This window comes from Chenopodium album, chromosome 3 (assembly GCF_948465745.1).
Source record: "Chenopodium album chromosome 3, dcCheAlbu1.1, whole genome shotgun sequence".
NCBI classification, from domain to species: Eukaryota; Viridiplantae; Streptophyta; class Magnoliopsida; order Caryophyllales; family Amaranthaceae; genus Chenopodium; species Chenopodium album.
In genome coordinates this window covers 35,684,735-35,701,126 of record NC_137836.1, presented here as the reverse complement: position 1 = coordinate 35,701,126, position 16,392 = coordinate 35,684,735, and the positions used below count along the sequence as shown (strand labels likewise).

Genomic DNA, 16,392 nt, shown 5'->3' with positions numbered 1-16,392 from the left:
ACTCAAGGGACTTTCAATCTCTCTTGATTGCTCAAACTCATCATCATCATCCTCATGAAATCCCTCATTCAAAATTGAAGATGGCTCACTCACATCCTCACCAAGGGAAGCTCTCAAAGGGGGTAAATAAGGGGAAGGATGGCATTCAAGCTCAAATGGGGAATGAAAAGGATCAAAATCCTCAAAAATCCCCTCATCACAAGAAAATCTCCCCTCAACTTCACGTCCTTGGCCCACATCATTCTCAAAAACACTCTCACACTCCAAATAAGGTGCCTCACATCCATTTACATCAACCAAAGCACTCATCACTTGGGCAAGCCTCACTTCTCTCAATTTTTGTTCCTCTTGAAGCTCTTGGAGTTGTTGGGTGAGATATTGCATTTGAGAAAGAATTTGGGCTTCAATGTTATTGGGTTGAGGTTCATGATCAAAGTCAAATTGCACATCATCAAAATTAGCACAAACCTCGTCAAAATAAGCATAAGGGGGAAAGGTGTCAATTTGCATACTTGGATTATCACTAGGCACATAAGAAGTATCAAGAGAATTCATGCAAAAATTAAAAGAATCTTGGCATTGAGAATCAATGTAAGAAACATGAGATTCTCTATCTAAAGAATCCTTAGCAAGCCATGTGAAGAAATCCCACGCATCATGCATAGACAAATGACAAAATCTACCATTATTCATGTCCTCAACCATTCCCCTAGTATACTCATTCATTCCCCAATAAGCTATACCACAAGCATCATTAAGAGAACACCCATGGTAACTAAGAAAACCATCTAGTCTTTCAAAGTAAGCATAGAAGGGTTCACCATCAAATTGAGGAAAAGATAAGCATGCCATTTTTATACAAAGAACAAAGAAAAGCAAACACAAATCAAATTATATACAAGAACCTAGCTAATCTAATCAACACAAACTAATGAACGCCTTAGTCCCCGGCAACGGCGCCAAAATTTGATCGAGCCAAAATTTGATCGAGAATTAGATAGTGTCGTTAGTCTACTAACCCTAATCAAATTAACAATTTATAATACCTAAACTACCCTAATACGAGTATAGGGGTAAGTAAAGGGTCGAACCCAAAAGGACTAAGTGTATCAATCTATGCTAATTAGACTACTAGGAAAGCTTGTGAGGTAAGAGAGGTTCAATTAAACACTACTAAGAGCAAATAACTAAAACTAGGGAAAGTGGAATCCAATTACATCAATGCATTCAACAACATCAAACAATTAGATGAAAATGACCTCAATTAGGACGATTTACACATTTAACTCACTCTCGCGCAATTAAACATGTTAATAATCCTACTAGACTAATTCACTCTCGTGCAACTAGCCTAGCAAAGATATGGAGGAATTTAGGGTTCTCAAACAACTCACTTTCGCACAATTGATTGAAAACACAATTAAAAGCATAGAATCAATTAGCTAGAAAGATTCTAATCCATAAAAGCATCATCCATACACAATAATCAAGAAACAATTTCATACTAACCACAATCAATCATTAAATTAATTAACATAACCTTCATCCATTTCCCTAGAACAAAACCTAAACTAACATAATGAACAAAAATATGGAAAACAAGGTAAAATAATAATAAAAGCAAGAATCAACAACTAAACTAATTAATCTACTCAAATAAACAAATAAATAAGCAAAAACAATAATAAATGAAAGCAATAAAGGTGAGAGAAAGTTAGGAAAACTCATTGAATTTATGAGAGGAAAAATCCACAAATTTGCTTCTTCAAAATCCCAAAAACTCCATGAAAAATCCCATCTTTCTCTCTCTAAACTACTCCTAACCCTAAGAGAGAGAAAATAAAGGCTAAACTAATCTAATCTAATCTAAAATTAATTGTTAAGTGTTCAAGGTTGAGAGAAAATAACCCCAAAAGGGTATTTATATACAAGGCTAAATAGAATAAAAAAAAATAAAAGAAAAAAAATAAATAAAATAAAATAAAACAAAAGAAAAGAAAAGGGAAATAGAAAAGGGGAATAAAAATAAAATAAAATAAAAACCCCAAAATCCCCAATTTCCCCAATTTCCCCCAGCAATCACGATGTCCCCTTCTCTTTCATTCGGCTGCTCTGTTTCTTCCATCATCACCATCACGCATCATCAATTATCATAATCACCACCGACAATCCTCATCGTCATCAATCAAGCATCAATCAAAGCCGTTCAATTCTCATTAAAAATCACGTGAAAAGCTCGTGATTGACCCACGATTGCGCGCCCGCACAGAAGACGCACACTGGTCGCGCAAAGCTTCTGCCTCGAATCTGATTTAGGACTCCATTTTGTGCGCTTTCTGACAGGGTTGCGCGGCCGCGAGTAGCAGCTCTGTGAGTTTGGGTGTTGGGCGAAATGCGGCTGTAATTGGTGAGTAATTGGGTTGGATATTTGGGTGGTTAATTGTGGGTGAAGGGCTGGTGGTTTAATTGGTGTTGCGGGGTTTAATTGGTGAGTGGTTTGGTGGTGATTGATAGTGGTTTTGGCGGTGGCTGGTGTATTGGTTGCGACGGTTGATGGAGAAGAATTGGAGGTGGTTTGGTTGGAGTTGCGGGGTGGCTGTTGCTGTTGGTGTGTGTGTGTGTGGGATTGCGTGGGTATTGACTGGTGGCAGAGGTGTTTAGGCTGGGTGGCTGGCGCGGCTGTGGTCGCAGGTGGAAGCTGGTCTGGTTGGAGGTGCTGCGTGAAAAGGAGAGTTGGAGCAGGGGAGTGTTGCGATGTTGGTGTTGTTGATGGTTGTTGTCGCTGCTGTTGCTGTTGGTGTTGTGATGTGTGGTGGTTTGTGGGAGGTTGCTATTGGTGGCGCTGGTGGTTGATTTTAGTTAACTGGAGCAGGGGGCTGCTGGTTGTAATTGATGTTGCTGTTGGTGATGAGGAAAAGCAAGGAGCAGGGGAGGACGAGGAGATCGAGTGTGTGGTGGAGGATAGGTTATGTTGTGGTGAAGGATAAGGCTGACAGCAGCTAGGTCGGTTAGGGGCATTGTGAATAGTGTTTGACTTGAGTTCGAAACTCCATTTATGACTCAAAACTTGAGACACGTATATTGAACCTCGAACGTTGGACCTCCGAACTCGAACATGACTTTGAAACCCGGAACGCCTACAACCAAAAACAACACGAGGGTGAATTGGAAAATAAAATAAAATAAATAAAATAAAGTAAAATAAAGTAAAATAAAATAAGATAAATAAAATAAAATAAAATAAGATGCTAAAACTAAAGAAATAATAAAATTAAATGAAATAAAATAAAATAAAATAAAATACGAAACTAAAATAAATAAGAAAACGAGATAAAAAGAGAAATTATTAAAAATATAAACTAACGACTTAAACTACAAACATTAAAAGAAAGAAAAATAAAATAAAACACGAAAATAAACTAAAAACTATAGAAAATTACAAAAATACTCAAAATAAAGAATAAAAGACAAGAATAATAAAATAATAGAAATAAAGGATAAAAAGGGTGAAATTATTGGAAAGTAAGCCGGAATACGACTCAATAAACACCCTAAAAGTGACATAAAAGTCACTTATCAAACTCCCCCAAGCTTACCTTTTGCTCGTCCTCGAGCAAATTGACATGAAACACGGGAGAAGGAGAATGATTTATTCAAGCAAAGCTAGAACACTAAAAGAGACAAGAATGTACACTAACTCACTTTCGTAGGAATCACGGTCACTTTTAGCAACTAATGACAAGCCCTTTAAACCCCTAGATCGCCCTAGAGGACGAGTGTGCTCTCGTGAGGGTGTCCTAAGAGTTTAACCCACAACTCTAAATAAAAACCAAGGCACGGCAATAAAAAAAAGAAAAGAAAAAGAAACATAAAAAAAAGAAAGAAAACACAATTTCATATTTGGACAAGAGATAGGAACAAACACAATTTCCAATACCCCCAAGGAGGGTATTCTTACCCCGGTGCGTATGGTACTTATGTGGACTACTCTTCGGTCCACGGATATGGGGGTGATGCTCCTTTTGGGGGTATGGGTAGGAATGTGGACCCTAACTACTTTGCAGGTGGTTTGGGGTATGGAGGTGGTGGCTCTAGCCATGGAGGAGCCGGTTCTAGCCACGGCGGGGGCTATTCGAGGATGGATGAGGATGAGGAGTAGGCTACTCTCCCAAGTCAATGAGGGCATTGCTTGATTTGGCTTGGGGGGGTGTTCTTTCACTTGGTAATTCTTTTCCTTTTCTCTCTTTATTTGCTTTCTATTATAGTTTTTATTTGCTTTCCTAGGTTAGTTTTATTGCTTTCTTTATATATAAAAAAACAAAAAAAAATGAAAAAAATAAAAAAATTCAAAAATACGTTCCAATGAATTATGAATCATACTTCCCTGTGCCCCGTACTTGAGAAAAATTTGTTTTGATTCTTGGTTATTGATAATGAGCATTGTGGATTTGTTGGTCATGATTTGAAGTTTAATTGCTTGGATTCCTAAACATGAGTCAATTTTGCCCAACTACTTGTGAATATAGTGTTTGACTAGTTGATTTGGTTAGGAAATGTGTGATAGTTCCATAATTCCTGGTATGTCAATGAATTTGAGTATTGATTTGCAACTATGAGTAATGTTTCATGACTTATTATTATGCACATGAGGAGGACGAAGGCGTTCATTCTTTTAGGTAGCCTTCAGAGTATTTAGATACATTTGTTCCCTTCTTGTTACCCATGTTGTTGCTTGTGCCCTTTTATTTTTTATTTAGCCACATTACAAGCCTATTTAAGCCCCATTGGTTACTAGTCCCAAGCTTGGCTTGGGGGAGCTATTAGTTGGTGAGGTGAGGGAGTTGTGGTGTGCACATTATTTGCACAATGTGGGAATAAAAGAAGAGTGATTGTTCTTTGATTTTTTATTGGAAAATATTGATGTTGTGTTTCGAAGTCGAAAATTCCAATATGAGTTGAAAAGAAAAAAAAGAGCAAAAGAAAAAAATTAATGCTCAAATGTTCTATTTGAAGGTTGTTCTAAAGAAAAAAAAGAGAAAAATTCAAGTTTGAAAAAAGTAATAAAGAATGAGTTCAAAGTTTGTTTTTCACTCAAAGTTCTACATTATCATATTTTTATGAGTGATTATTGTAAGTGTTGGGTTTGTTTATGATGATTAGAGTTGTATTTGGTGGTTTTTGTTGGAGTTGGTTATGTTTATGGAGATGTATGATCATCATTATTTTGATCATGGGCTTATTAGGTTTTGGCTCCCTTAATGCATAGCTTTTCTCTCACATAATCCCAAATTTATCCTACCTTTACCCTAGCCTTACATTACAAGCTTAAAAGACCTTCCGACTTTGTGCATAGAAGTTATGTAAATGTGAAAGTGTTGTTTATCAATGCAAGTTATGACTTGGCATATTTCGAGTCGACTTGTAGGTTGAGCGTTCATTGTTTTTTACACACGAGAGTGTGAGTTGGGAAGGCATTGTTCACATTAGAGGGGTTGGTTGGAGAGCGATCGAGTACATCCTTTACTCGCCACATAAATGAGAGTTAAGTGTGTGAGCACTAGTCTTGAATTCTATATGCTCTTGTGGTTTGCTCTACTTGACAATTGTTGGGAAGGAAGGGTGATTAGATGAATAAGATTGATTGATGTTGAAGCGTGTTCATTAGATTTGCCTTGAATCGTTGGTTTTTGATTTGATTATTGGGGTGAAGTATGTTTTATATGTTCATTGATGAGCTCTTTGCTTAGGGACAAGCAAAGGTTTGGCTAGGGGGAGTTTGATAAGTCCATTTTATATAGTGTTTTATCCCCATCCCTTGGTCTTTATTAGTAGCGTGTTCGGGCCACTTTTATTACTAATTTGTGTGTTCTAGTGTTTTCGTAGTTTTAGTTGTATTTTACAGGAAATTGCACTCGTGGAGCATTTTCCCGGGCTTTATGGATCGACTACGGAAGCTAGAAGGACACGACCACTCTTGAAGCCCGGGATCGGTGAGAGCCGGGGATTAAAGGCTCGGTATGTGATACCGGGGCTATTGGATCAATTAATCAAGACCCAATGAGGAAATCCAGATTGGGCCGAGGAATCGAGCCCAATCGAAATCCAAGCCTCAGAGAAGAAGCCGGGCCCGATCGGGCAAGCATACGCCCGATCGGGCGAGTGCACGCAAAAGCGTACCTCAAGGAAGAAGCGCGCCCGATCGGGTGAGCGTAGGCTCGATCGGGCGCAGCATACCAAGCAAGGGCAGAGTAAAAAGGCGGGCCCGATCGGGCGGCCCTTCGCCCGATCGGGCGCTTGTTTTTCTTAGTAGCTGATTAGTTTAGTTTTAATTCTTGTTTTAGGAAAGGTTTAAATACGATTATGTACGGAATTATTACCTTACCTTCTTTCTTAGACTTTCTCTCTCTACTTAGTTTTTTTTTTCTCTCTTAAATTCTCTCTAAACTTTTGTTCTTAATACTTCTTTTAATTCCAGATTTATTTTTGGTACAATTTCTTCCCTTTTAATTTCAGCTATTTTAATTGCTTTTCTTGATTATGCTTTTAATTATTTACTTGATTGGTTTAGTCATGATGATTAGTGAGTAGTTTCATTCTAGGGTTTATGGGGATCCATTATTAATGTGAAGGGATAGTTTATATTTATTGATTATTGATATTGCATGATAATTTCCTATTGAATTGTTTTAATTCTTTGCAATTAGATTATGAATCGAGTAGATGTAATTTGATTGTGAATGTTTAGCAATATTGAATTGATGAATCGGGCAGATGTTGATTTAATATTAAAGGCTAATTTTAATAGGAACTTAGGTCTAGTAAATTGCGAGAGCCTGTTAGATCTATGTTGATTAATAAATTGCGAGAGCCTGTTAATCATGTTATCTGTGCATTGTTAATTATTAATTACTTCGTTCTATCCCGGAATATTAATTATTGGTGAACCTGTGACCCTAGGCTTCCTTATTATTGTTTCTTTTCTCCCTAAACTTATTCTTCGTAGTATAGAATTCATACCTAAAATTATTGGTTACTTAGATAATTTAGATTATAATAATTAATTAGAATTAAAAAGACATGTTTCCCTGTGGAGTTCGACCCTACTTCCCTATCTACTTTAGTTAGAGATTTAGGTAATTATTTTTTATTAGGGGATACGACTTTACCCTGTCAGAAACCAAGCTCCTGCATATAGTAATCAAGAATCCCCACTCAACTGAATCATAGGCTTTCTTCAAATCCACCTTAACCATGCATCTAGGTGAGATAAATTTGTGATCATAGCCTTTAATCAACTCAGTTGCAAGAAGGATATTGTCACCAATGTGCTTGCCTAGAATAAAACCTGCTTGGGCATCATCAATGACCTCACCAATGATAGCAGCAAGTCTAGCAGTTATGACCTTAGAAATAAGCTTATAAACCACAGTGCAACAAGCTATAGGTCTAAAATCCTTAACATGGGAAGCATTAGGGATTTTAGGAACAAGAGTGATAGTTGTGTAATTCCATTGCTTAGGCAAGGTCCCTTTAGTAAAGAAATCAATAGCACTAGCATAAATATCATCTTTCACAATATACCAAGCTCTCTTAAAGAAAAAGGAGTTAAAGCCATCAATACCAGGAGCTTTAGTGTTATCAATTCCCTTAAGGGCATCATCAATTTCAGCATGAGAAACAGGCTGAATGAGATAACTCTGAGCAACAGAGCTAAGCTGTTTACCCCTCCTCATAGTAACAAGGTCAATAGCAGAAAGCCAAGGAGCCTGAGTCCCTATAAGAGACTTATAGAAGGAGATAACTTCATGAGAAATAGCATTCGGATCCTTAAGCAAAACCTGGTTAAAGTCAAAGATGGAGTCAATTCTATTCCTTGCTTGTCTATTCTTCATCACTGAGAAAAAATAATGAGAATTGCCATCTCCAAGCTTAATCTAGTTGATCCTAGATTTTTGTTTGAAGATGCTTTCCTGAATATTATTCCAGTGTTTGACAACCTTAATTAATAGCATCAAATTCTTTAGCATATAAATCCAAATCATCAGGATTCTGAGCCATTAAGTTCTGAATTCCAGCAAGCTCAACATTAGCTTGATCAATCTTCTCCTCAATGTTTCCAAACTGCTTGCTATTATGAGACTTGATACTAGACTTCACAGAATTAAGCTTCTGCCAAACAGAACTACCAGAACCCCAAGCCTGAGAAACATTATCAAGGAAATCAGGATGATCAGCAATATAGTTTAGAAACCTGAAAGGTCTACCTCTCCCACACTAGTACAAAGTTGACTTTATGTAACACATTTTGGTAACACTTTTTATAATACAAAATTACTAGATTTATAACTAACACTTTGGTAACATTCTTTTAGTATGTAACACTCGAAGTTACACTTTTAACATAGGTAACATTTTAAGGTAACAATTTTAACATAGGTAACATTTTGTGGTAACACTAAGAGGTGTTACTTATTTCTTTAAGATATCTATATTATCTATGAATCTATCTATCCGTATAATTCCTTCCTAATAACCTATAAAATTCAGATAAATGAAAATAAGGATGTCCATTAACAAGTAATCCTTATCTACCTTTTCTACCAAAAAAAAAAAAAAAAAAAAAAAAAAAAAAAAAAAAAAAAAAAAAAAAAAACTCTTATTTACAATGTTCGGACTAATTTGCCCCTATAAAAAGATCCATTTATGTTTTTGCCCCTTCCTTCTATTTTTCTAGATTGGTTTTTTAAAACCATTTTTCTAGATTGGTTTGATTTGACTATTATTGTATCCTCCCCAAATTATCATATAAATCCTAAAGTACTAAGATCGATTTCTGAATCTAGATGGTCGTTGGGGTTTCCTTTTCTTCAACCATTCCGGTTGCATCAACTCGCCGACGGCTGACTAAAGTGGCCCCTGAACCGCTCGAACTTCACCTCGTAATGGATGAGCGAATTATTAGGTTCGGATTGAAAGTAGGTATGTTTTCTTTTATATTTAGGCTTATAAATTTGAAATTTGTGAAACTATCTTTTAAATTCATCTATTAATTATTTTAGCTTGAAACTGTAAGTGGGTTATTTGATTTTAAATTGAGCTTAAATAATTTGATAAGAATGTCTTATCTTCACCAGTTTTATGAATTAGGTTCTGTTTACGGTACCTTGCATTACTTATGGGCTGAAATCAATCATGAATATTAGTGTATATTGTTGTATTGTTGCAAAATTCGATGACATTTGTTGAATAATGACTTGATCAAGAAATTGAAATGAAAAGATCGTGGGTTGGAATTTAACTGTTGATTGGCTGAGTTTTGAACTGAATTTTCTAATTATGGATATTAGCTTATTTGATTGTAGTGAAATTATGTATACTCTATTGAAGGATGAATTTGAGTGAGAAATTGAACTATACCTCTCATGTTGGTGTTTTTATCAATGTGAGTTACAAATCATGTCAAATTGAATATATCTCCTTAATTTTTGCAATTTTTCCTAACTAATTGATGAAATGTGGACTTTATTTTTGGAATGTATATAAGGTAGTATTTTTAAGTGAAATGTGAGAGTTTTCATAATGTTATACGGAGTATGATATTTGGTTGACTTTAAATTGAAATACAATGAAAAGATGAGGCTAACATGTAAAATATGAGTATTGAAGAAATAAAAAGGAATAGGCTAGTTGTGCCATGTCGTTGATGATATTTCACTGTATGTATATTTGTATCTATCTTTAACGGTTTGAAGGTTGTAACCAGGCTGGAAAAGGTTGATGATATTAATGCATGACGACTCCTATATCTGAGACATTGGCATTCAATCTATTTCAAGTTTAACAAGAACTATTTTTGCCAAGAAAAAAATGCTCTGCTAGCCCGGGTAAGTTAATTGTTTTAGGTGTTTTCACAATTTTTTCTCTTGTGTGCAAAGTAGTTGACTTTAAGATTTTCTATTCTAATTAGATCTTTGTTAAAATAGAAGGTGGGTAAATTAATTGAGCATTATTATTGAAGAATGTGCTTAGTATATTTGTAAAAATTGGAATCGAATAAAACTGATGGTTTGTGAGAAATCAATGATCTGTATTTGATACATGTCTAAATGATGCCACCTTGCTCCAAATTTTTTTTCATTTATATTTACAGCTAAATAACTTTAAATTATGAGTTATAGTCCTTACATTATATATTATGATCAATTTCATTTTTAGCGAAGTGGGTTACATATGCTATGAGGAAAGATACCAAGAACTTAGTTTTTTTTTTTCAGATCTCATGGACAAAGTGGAAGGCACATGTTCAAGATTGGAACTTAAAGCTGGTCTTAAGGTAAGAATTATTGATTTTGCCCTGGGAATTTCTTGTCAAAAGATGCTAGGCATCTAATTAAACGTTATTCATGATCTTTTCAAGATTAGAAGCTCATTTGAATTGTGTGATTTACTGACTTCTTTTATGTAATTTGGTAATTTATTGCCTTTTCTTTATAGTGAGACGTGTTATGATGGTGATTGAAATTACTTCTGTGGACCTAATGGCATTTGTAAATAAAGAAATATTGGTAAAATATCCTTGGATCATACCTAATTTGGTCGGGTCTTGAGTATGTTTACCCCTTTCTAATTGAGACTGGTTCTAATAAATCTGAAAAAGGCACAGGGGAAATTATGACATGATTTGCTCTTTCATGTTTACAAAACAATGAATAATGGGTAAAAGTGGGCCGACGTTAGAAATTTGTAAATAAAGTTGGTTTTTAGCTAAGTAGATAGATTATTGATTTTCTTTTGGTTATGTGTGCAGGAACTTAACATGGCCAAAAATAGGGTAAATAAAGAACATATGTAACTCGCTTATATGAGATTGCATTGGTGGATGAAATTGTGTATTCTTTCCATGATGCCTCGTCTAAAGCAAGGAGCTGTCTGCTACCATTATTGCTGTTGTTGACGTCAAGTTATTGATGACTGGTGCTATTGTTATTGCTGTTGTAGCTGATGTCTGCTGCTTCCGCTGAGCTGCAAGCTGCTGCTATCTTCGCTTACTACTGATGTTTGTTTGGAACTATGTTGATTGTGATTAAACTTATTCTGTTTTGAATTTGGTGGTCTAAGAGACCGAAATTGACTTTTTTTATTATTTATTATTATTAGATTATTTAGCGAAAAAAATGGTGTTTATGGTTTTTTTTTTGTAAGGATATATGAAGTTTTATCAGTTCAAATTAATGTTTATCGTATATGTTAATTTCACATTCGTGTAGTGGTTGTACATTTTAATAGTATTTTTATATTTTTAATTATTTTTTGCATATACAAAATAATCACAGTATTAGTAGGAGTAGTAGATGTAAATTTCCTCAATAATAATAATAATAATAATAATAATAATAATAATAATAATAATAATAATAATCATAATAATAATAATAATAATAATAATAAAAAATGCTACCTACTAATTAATAAAGTGTTACAATAGTTTGGAAAAAATGATACATAATGTCGAATAAAGTACTACAATATGTCAAAAGATGATTGAAAAATGTTACCTAATAATCAACAAGGTGCTACATTAGATTGAAAAAGTGATACATAAGGCCGGATAAAGTGTTACTATATAATTGAAAATGTTACTAAAGATAATTAAGTGTTACCCAAGAAATAAAAGGTAACACTTTAAAAATGATACTAACAATATAAAAAAGTGTCACATAAGAGGGTTTAAAGTAACACTTTTAAAAGTGTTACCATACATTACCCAAATTGTTACATAAGACCTTAGGTAACATGGGCGGAAGTATCACCCACTAAAGTGTTACCTATTGTCTATAATAACACATTTACCACATTATGTAACATTTTTTGGGTGTTACTTAAGGTTAGTTTTGTACTAGTGCCAGCAGGGGCAGAATAAATATCCAACATAACTGGACTATGATCAGATAAAGAAGGGGGGAGATAGATAGTCTCAACATGCCCATGAGAGGCCAGCCAAGCTTGGTTACCAAAGACTCTATCAATCCTAGAAAGAGTTCTAGGACCAGTGTGAGCCTTATTTGACCAAGAGTAGAAGGCTCCTTTGCTCTTGACCTTAGTGAGGTCCAAATCATCAACCAAACTCTGGAAATCTCTAGTCTCATAATCAGTAACATTAGTACCATGAAGCCTATCTGAGGTATGAAGAACAGCACAAAGCCAAGGAGAATGCTGAATAGAGATGTTCCTAATTCCTTCCCACATAGGAAGCCTATCATGAATAGAGTGAAGCCCATAGACAACAGTGAGATGAATTTGAGTGGAAAGATCCTTAGAAGAGACACTACAATGAATAAACTGTTCATGAATCTTCAAGACATTGACAGTTACTCTATCTGCATTCCAACCAAGCCAAATCCTCCCTTTGGGAGAATGATCATAATTGCACATCCAAAGCCAAGAAGAGCCAAACTTCTTCTGATAAGTGAGAACATTTTTTGATTTTATTTTTGTTTCAAGAAGACCAATAACATCAACTGAATGAGAATGAAGCAACCTCCTTACAGAGGCAACCTTGCCAAGGTCATTCAGGCCCCTGACATTCCATATAGAGTAAATCATGACACCAAAGGGGGATTAACCTCACCCCCGCTTGGATTTATCGTGAAACCACCTGCACCATCCATTTCATTTTCAATTAGAGCAACAAAAGCATTAGAGGTAGAAGCAGGCTTATTAACCCTAGTTTGCTGGCTTTTTGTCTTCTTTCCCACTATTCTCCACCCCTCATCTGAGTTTTGAGAAGTATGAACCTGTGGGGTGATAACAGATTGCCCATGAACAGAAGCATCAACATCAACAACTAGAGGAGCTTGACTAGGCTTAGCAACCCAGACTTGCTGCACTTTAGGAGCTGCATTTACTGACTGCTTGGGAGCTGCAGCCATCGAATGCTTAGGAGCTAATGGCACTTTAACAGAACAATCATGGCCCACTTTATTACACTTAGAGCAAAAGGGTGGAGTCCATTCATAAACTACCTTGAGTTCCAGAATTTCCTTTGAGGGGCTTTTCACAAACACAGACTTAGGCAATGGCTTGGTAACATCAATTTCTATTAGAACTCTAGCAAAAGAAACTCTTATTTGTCTTGTAGTACATTCATCAGGGCAAATTGGTACACCAAGCAAACTACCAATACGACTAAGAGTTATAGAACCCCAACAATTTAAAGGTAAGTTTGGGAACTTAACCCACAAAGGAATAGTTCTCAAAATCTCCGTACCAAAATCAAATTTAGGACTCCAAGGTTTAATGATTGCTGGTTTTCCCATGAACATTTGGGGACCAGAACAAAGAATAGTATCCTTATCACTAACTGAGCAACAATTAATGATAAAATACCCATCATCATGCCAACAAATTTCTGGTTTTTTCACATCACACCATTGTTGAACTATGAAACGATGAACAGCAGCAATAGTAGGGTAATGACCAACAACATAAAAAACTAAAGCATTAGACCATTTCCTATTACCTTCCACGAGTTCAGATTCCTTAAGCTGAGCAACCTGCTTCCCATTCTGAACAATCGGTGCAACGAAGAACAGAGGAGCTCCCTTAACAGCTAACTCCCTAGAAAAAGAGCTTTGATCATCACCATCCTTATGTGCGTTCTGTTCCGGGGGAGGTACAGTGTGAGAATCAGTGATAGCTGGTTCAGATCGATGAGCAGCCGCTTCAGCATCCAATGCTATGCAATTAGATTAGGCATGGTTTAATTGTATGAGTTATGCAATATTGATTCGAGATTCGAGAGATGAGAATTGATGTTTAGGCTTAGTTTCAATAGGCGGACTAATTTACAAATTGTTAAGTCGAGATTCGAGAGCTGAGATTTAATATCGGTAAATTAACTTTGTGATTGTAATACGTAGCGAAAGCCCTTTATGATCTGATTAATTGATGCATTGATGATTGATTATTATATTTTACCTTGGAATATTATTTATTGGTGAACTTATGCCCTAGGCTTTTATTAATTGATTTCTCTCTATTTTTATTTCCCTTAGTTTAATTCCTTATATGTATAATTTAATTACTTTATGATTAGATTATTTTAATTAGGAATAGAAAGATTTATTTCACAGTGGATCGACCCTTTCTTCTCTATCTGCATAGTTAGAGGAACTTAGAAATTATTTTTGACTAGGTGATACGACTTTATCTTGTCACACCAAGAAAACTCAAGAAAAAGGGAGGAGAAATCAAGTAACAACAAGTTTAATCAACAAATAAGGATAAACCTATCTCAAAATCACAAAGATAAATGAAATAGGGATTTTAATCAAAGCCAACACCAAGTAAAGCTAGGATTAAAGTGTAACCACAAAGATTACAAGGTAGCAATAAAAAAGAAATCAAGATAATCACAAAGATTATGGTAGAGAGAGAAAGTCTCTTTGATTACAAAATCAAGCAAAGTTTAACAATAAAAAAAAATCTTGCAAAACGTCTTAAAAACAACTTAAATAGTGCGCATAAACTGACAAAAAAATGGGAAAGGTTCGACCGAACTTAGGGTAAGTTCGGTCGAACTTGTGGGTAGGTTTGGTCGAACTTTTGGAGTTCGGCCACTCCTGCAAAGATGAAAAAATCAGGTCTGAAACTGCCTGGAAGTTCGGGCGAACCAGCTTTGGTTCGGTCGAACTCCCCTGCTCCTGGACAGCTCAACTTCAAACGTTCATAACTTCTTCGTTTCTTGCTCAAATTTGGCATGTGACCAGTCGTTGGAAAGCTCTTGAACTCTAATTTCACCTCCAACTTGAATTACCTAAACATTCCTTGTAACGAAGGAGATATGGCTTAATAAAGTAATTGAATCATATATTGATAAGCTTCTTGTCTTCAAGTGTGATGATTGTTAGCCCCGAAAGGTGACCTCCAAGGAGCTTGGCCCGACTTCGTGTCACGACACATGGCACGTCTTCCACTTCTTCCACTAAGTTCCATGCACCCGCGTCAAACCCCTACTCTTCAAAAGGAATTTCCCTCAATTCTGGATCATCATCACCAATATCATCTTCAAAGAGAAAAGGAGCAGGATCACCAACATTAAAGGTAGCATGAATACCAAAGTCTCTTGGTAGTTTGAGCTTGTAAGCATTAGGTCCAACTCTCTCCACAACTTCAAAGGGGCTTTCGGATCTTGGCATGAGCTTGTTCTTTCTCTTAACTGGGACCTTTCCTTCCGAAGATGGAGCCACCTAAGATCACCTACATTGAATTCCCTTGGCTTCTTGAATTTGTTTGCCCTTTCCTTGTAACTCTCATTCGCCTTCTCAATTCTCTTTTTGACATCTTCATGAAGCTTTTTCATCGTTTCAACTCTATCTTTCGCCTCAAAGCTCAAATCCTCTTGAGGGATACTAGGCAACAAGTCAAGTGGTAGGCGAGGATTGAAACCATACACTACTTCAAATGGTGTTTTCCCAGTAGCTATACAATGAGAGCGGTTGTAAGCAAATTCAACTTGAGGTAGCTTAAGATCCCAATATTTCATGTGTTTGCTAATGATAGCTCGGAGAAGGGTGGACATGGTACGATTAGTCACCTCGGTTTGGCCTTCGGTTTGAGGGTGACTAGAGGTACTAAACAAGAGCTTGGTTCCCACTAACTTTCACAAAGTCATCCAAAAGTAGCTCAAGAACATAGAATCACGGTCTGACACAATACTTTTTGGAATGTCATGAAGTTTCACCACTTCTCTAAAAAACAAGGTAGCCACATGAGAAGCGTCATCAGTCTTGTTGCAAGGAATGAAGTGAGCCATCTTCCTAAAACGATCAACCACAACAAACACGGAATCATTTTTCCTTTGAGTGCGAGGGAGAGCAACCACAAAATCCATACTAGGATCATCCCAAGGGTGACTAGGGACCGGAAGAGGAGAGTAGAGTCCTTCACGGAATTGACTCTTAGCCTTGTGAAAAGCCCCACAACGAGCTATCACATCCTGCACATCACCAAACATCTTCGGCCAATAAAAGTGCTCTCGAAGAATGTCATATGTTTTTGCAACCCCAAAGTGTCTGGTTACTCCTCTTTGATGAGCTTCCTTAACAAGCAACCATCGATGAGAGCATTTCGGAACACAAAGCTTGTTTCCCTTGAAAAGGAAACCCTCTTGCACCATGAAAGAGCCATCGACCCCTTCCTCACACTTCTTCATCAACCCACCAAAATCCTCATCATCGCGATACAACTCTTTTAGCAACTCAAACCCTAAAAACTTTGCATCAAGAATAGTGATCATACAATGCCTCCTAGAAAGAGCATTGGCAACAACATTGCTCTTCTCTTCCTTGTACTTAGAAGAGAAAGTGAAAGATTGGAGGAATTCAACCCATT

The 16,392-nt window shown here is 36.2% G+C and overlaps 1 long non-coding RNA gene across 1 annotated transcript; it reads left to right on the top strand.

Moving 5' to 3' along the window:
* The first annotated feature begins 8,771 nt into the window (after positions 1-8,771).
* Positions 8,772-11,188, top strand: LOC145613220 (uncharacterized). Its single transcript, XR_014106893.1, has 4 exons — positions 8,772-8,979; positions 9,764-9,884; positions 10,275-10,333; positions 10,808-11,188. It is a non-coding gene; the product is annotated as an uncharacterized LOC145613220 (long non-coding RNA).
* Positions 11,189-16,392: the final 5,204 nt, after the last annotated feature.